Source organism: Podarcis raffonei, chromosome 7, assembly GCF_027172205.1.
Source record: "Podarcis raffonei isolate rPodRaf1 chromosome 7, rPodRaf1.pri, whole genome shotgun sequence".
NCBI classification, from domain to species: domain Eukaryota; kingdom Metazoa; phylum Chordata; class Lepidosauria; order Squamata; family Lacertidae; genus Podarcis; species Podarcis raffonei.
The window spans coordinates 14,654,915-14,660,064 of NC_070608.1; the positions used below are offsets into that span (position 1 = coordinate 14,654,915).

The 5,150-nt window shown below is 40.7% G+C and overlaps 1 non-coding gene across 1 annotated transcript; it reads left to right on the top strand.

Moving 5' to 3' along the window:
* On the top strand, positions 1-73 carry TRNAM-CAU (transfer RNA methionine (anticodon CAU)). Its single transcript has one exon. It is a non-coding gene; the product is annotated as a tRNA-Met (tRNA).
* Positions 74-5,150: the final 5,077 nt, after the last annotated feature.

Here is a 5,150-nt window from a genome sequence, read left to right on the forward strand (position 1 = left end):
GCCTCGTTAGCGCAGTAGGCAGCGCGTCAGTCTCATAATCTGAAGGTCGTGAGTTCGAGCCTCACACGGGGCAATGGCAGCACTTTTTTTCCTGAACCCTTAAAACAACTACCAACCCTTGCAAAACACCTTCGCTGCAGCACTTTGCTCCCCAAATTTCCTGAAGCTCCTCACCTGCACCAAAACTGACCTAGATTGCACGGTATCCAAATTACAGGGGCGGAAATCCAAGCAAACTGCTTGGACGGTTTTAGGCGAGAGCATGTCTCTCTCCCCCCCCCCCCACTCGTTTATTTAATCAGCTCGCATTTGGTTGGATCCCTGCAGGCCGGATCCTGGGCACGTGCACGGAAGAAGTAAATCCCACTGAGTACAACGGGACTCCCCAGAAAGTATTCATTATGGAGGATGCATTTAAAATCGAAGTTTGCAGCCCCTCTGCTTACTTCCGAGTAGACATGTGCAGGATCCTCTCTTGCAATATGTCAGCCGCTTTATGCATGCTAACTCAAAAGCAGGGTGGATTTGATTTAAATCAAATCGATTTAAATCACTAGTCAGTAAGGCTTGATTTAAATCTTTTTTTTTTCTACAGAAAGACTCCTCCTTGCTGGTATGATCTTAATATTTACAACCAGATGAAGGTTTCATTTTTGGAATAATAAATTTTCAAAGTCGTTTTTACAGTTATATCAAAAATTACTGATTTGGTTATACTATTAGAAATACATACAGATAATTATGAAATTATGGTGAGGTTTAATAAGTTAACTGCTTATATTTGGACAACTTTTCTGCTGTACTTTATTGGAAAGAGAAAAAACATTTCATTAATAACAATTTGAACAACTTATTTAACTAAAACAGTAACATTATAGCATATGTATCCATGTTTGTTAACTGATGTGGTTAAACAATGTTTTAAAAGGTTTTTTTTAAAAAAAACTTAGACTGAATTAGCACACATGAAAAACTTAAAACAAATCCTTATTTACTGATGAATAGCCTTTGGACTATAATGTCATGGAACTTTGAAGTGTCAGGCATAGCTCTAATGGCTTTAGCCCAAACGTAGCAGAGTTTTCCTGCACAGTGAAGAAGCTAGTTGAGGTGGAAATGACTAGTCAGCTAGACTCAGAATAACTATTTACAGGATTTATTAAAAGGAAAAATAAAACCAGCAGAGTTTCTGCATACAAAACAAAGCAAAATAAATTCTTTCTTTCTCTCTCTCTCTCTCTTAACCATACACAGCACTCCTACTCCTAACACACCTAACCCAAACTGAACTAGCATTCCTAGATAACAGAGTTGAGTGCTGGTTGTTAACCAATCAGAGTAAGTAGTTTCTAGGTCAAGCAGACCTTGGCTTTCTGCCAAGAGTAGATTGACACTGCCTTGAGTTAATTGTGTGAGGCCAGAATCTGTAAGTTTTAATGAGAATCAATTAACAGAAACTGAACATAATGTAACTTAAATAGAAAATGATCTTTAGGAAGATTTTCCCTCCAAAAGCATTTTATTTTAAAAATCCAATTTAAAATTTAAAAATATGATTAAAATTTAAAAAACTATATATATATATATATATATATATATATATATATATATATATATATACATATACATATACATATATACATATACATTTATTTTTATCCACCCTGCTCAAAAGTAAGCCCCATGCATCTGATGAGTAAGAACCCTGCTGCTTCCTAGGTGTATTGGATACTGCCTTCTTTTGCTTTGGAGAGAAATCAGCATAATTTAAAATGCCACACTGCCCACGGTTTAAGCACCCACTGCTCATCAATCCTTCAGACAAGCAGCTCCTAAACTTTTCTCATTCGCCTTCCACACACCCTTGCACCAACCCTCTCAAAACACAAAACCAAGCCATGCATTTAGAATTCCCCCTCCCCTGCATGTTGATGGGCAGGAGAAACGGGGCCTTTTCTGCTGTGTCCCCTCCCTCCTTCAAGAGTAAGGAATCGCCTCCCTATTGAGGTGTGGGTGGCCCAAACTCTTCAAATTTTTAAGTGAGGTTAAAAAAAATACACCCAGAAAACTTTTTGAGTTTGAGCCACCTCTGTTAACCTGTTCTTTGAACCCATCTATTTGCAGTTTCTAGTCATTTTAAGCTGGCTTTTCTGTTTTAATAAACTTGTGGCATTGCTGTGTTTTAAATGGTTAGTTTTCAAAATCAGTTTGCTTTTATTAAATGTAAGCTGCCTAGGGTTGCCATACTGTATATTTGGAAAACTGCAATTGGCAGCAGTGTGCAGGTGGAAATCAGGACAGTCCGGATACATGGCAGCCCATGTTGGCAGTTCCATTTTTTAAAAAGAAAAAAAAGCAGCTCAACAACTTTTCTGTTCGGATTTTCAGTTTGAAATATGGCAGCCCTAAATCTGCCCCTCTTAGGTAGGCTGTGCCTTAAAAGCTGGCCAGAAAATAAATTTATAAATGGCTTTGTATGGGGGCAGTGCAGTCTATATTTCTTGTTTTTAAGCAGTGAGTATTGTATTGGATTTCGAAAGGGCAGAGGAACCAGAGACCAAATTGCTGACTGTGGCTCAGATCATCAGCTTCTTATAGCAAAATTCAAGCTCAAACTGAAGAAAGTAGGAAAAACCACTGGGCCGGTAAGATACAATCTAAACCAAATCCCTTATGAATACACAGTGGAAGTGAGGAACAGGTTTAAGGATTTAGATTTGCTGGACAGAGTGCCTGAAGAACTATGGATGGAGGCTCGCAACATTATACAGGAGGCAGCAACGAAAACCATCCCAATGAAAAAGAAATGCAAGAAAGCAAAGTGGCTGTCCAATGAGGCCTTGCAAATAGCGGGAGAGAGAAGGCAAGCAAAATGCGAGGGAGATAGTGAAAGATACAGGAAATTGAATGCAGATTTCCAAAAAATAGCAAGGAGAGACAAGAAGGCCTTCTTAAATGAGCAATGCAAAGAAATAGAGGAAAACAACAGAATGGGAAGAACCAGAGATCTGTTCAAGAAAATTGGAGATATGAAAGGAACATTTCGTACAAAGATTACCATAATAAAGGACAGAAATGGTAAGGACCTAACAAAAGCAGAAGACATCAAGAAGAGGTGGCAAGAATACATAGAGGAATTATACCAGAAAGATATGGATGTCTCGTACACCCCAGGTAGTGTGGTTGCTGACCTTGAGCCAGACATCCTGAAGAGTGAAGTCAAATGGGCCTTAGAAAGCACTGCAAATAACAAGGCCAGTGGAAGTGATGGTATTCCAGCTGAACTATTTAAAATTTTAAAAGATGATGCTGTTAAGGTGCTACACTCAATATGCCAGCAAGTTTGGAAAACTCAGCAGTGGCCAGAGGATTGGAGAAGATCAGTCTACATCCCAATCCCAAAGAAGGGCAGTGCCAAATAATGCTCCAACTACCACACAATTGCACTCATTTCACACGCTAGCAAGGTTATGCTTAAAATTCTACAAGACAGGCTTAAGCAGTATGTGGACCGAGAACTCCCAGAAGTGCAAGCTGGATTTCGAAAGGGCAGAGGAACCAGAGACCAAATTGCAAACATGCGCTGGATTATGGAGAAAGCTAGAGTTCCAGAAAGACATTTACTTCTGCTTCATTGACTATGCAAAAGCCTTTGACTGTGTCGACCACAGCAAACTATGGCAAGTTCTTAAAGAAATGGGAGTGCCTGATCACCTCATCTGTCTCCTGAGAAATATCTATGTGGGACAAGAAGCTACAGTTAGAACTGGATATGGAACAACTGATTGGTTCAACATTGGGAAAGGAGTACGACAAGGCTGTATATTGTCTCCCTGCTTATTTAACTTATATGCAGAATTCATCATGCGAAAGGCTGGGCTGGATGAATCCCTAGTGGGAATTAAGATTGCTGGAAGAAATATCAACAACCTCAGATATGCAGATGACACAACCTTGATGGCAGAAAGTGAGGAGGAACCTTTTAATGAGGGTGAAAGAGGAGAGCGCAAAATATGGTCTGAAGCTCAACATCAAAAAAACGAAGATCATGCCCACTGGTCCCATCACCTCCTGGCAAATAGAAGGGGAAGAAATGGAGGCAGTGAGAGATTTTGCTTTCTTGGGCTCCATGATCACTGCAGATGGTGACAGCAGCCACGAAATTAAAAGACGCCTGCTTCTTGGGAAGAAGGCGATGGCAAACCTAGACAGCATCTTAAAAAGCAGAGACATGACCTTGCCAATAAAGGTCCGTATAGTAAAAGCTATGGTTTTCCCAGTAGTGATATATGGAAGTGAAAGCTGGACCATAAAGAAGGCTGATCGCCGAAGAATTGATGCTTTTGAATTCTGGTGCTGGAGGAGACTCTTGAGAGTCCCATGGACTGCAAGATGATCCAACCTCTCCATTCTGAAGGAAATCAGCCCTGAGTGCTCACTGGAAGGACAGTTCCTGAAGCTGAGACTCCAATACTTTGGCCACCTCATGAGAAGAGAAGACTCCCTGGAAAAGACCCTGATGTTGGGAAGGATGGAGGGCAGAAGGAGAAGGGGACGACACAGGACGAGATGGTTGGATAGTGTTCTCGAAGCTACCAGCATGAGTTTGACCAAACTGCGGGAGGCAGTGGAAGACAGGAGTGCCTGGCGTGCTCTGGTCCATGGGGTCACGAGGAGTCGGACACGACTAAACGACTAAACAACAACAAATTGTATTTTCCAATCTGGTTTTATCTTCCATGGCATGCAAGTTTCTAGAGGAAGAGAGAACTTGAGAACATTCAAACCACACCCACCCACACCCTGCCCCACGTGTTATGGGGCTGAAACAATGTGTTTTCTCTTTATGTGACATGCTTCTGTTTGGCATCAGTGAACATCATTTTTGTCAGTAATATAAGAGATTGCACATAGACTCCATTAAGGTGGGTTACTGGAATTTGTGCAGATTTAGTCCTCTTTATACAATCAGCGGGGGCCAAATAAGCTTGTATCTAAGCACTACAGTATTGGCGATTTCGTAGAATTAGTCGAAGACCTATTTCTGATAAGGACACTGAGCTGCATGCTTTTATGCACCATGTATTGCTGATGTCTTATTTGAAAATACTTGTGTCTTTACTTTAGAGACTTGCTTTAGAAAACAGCTA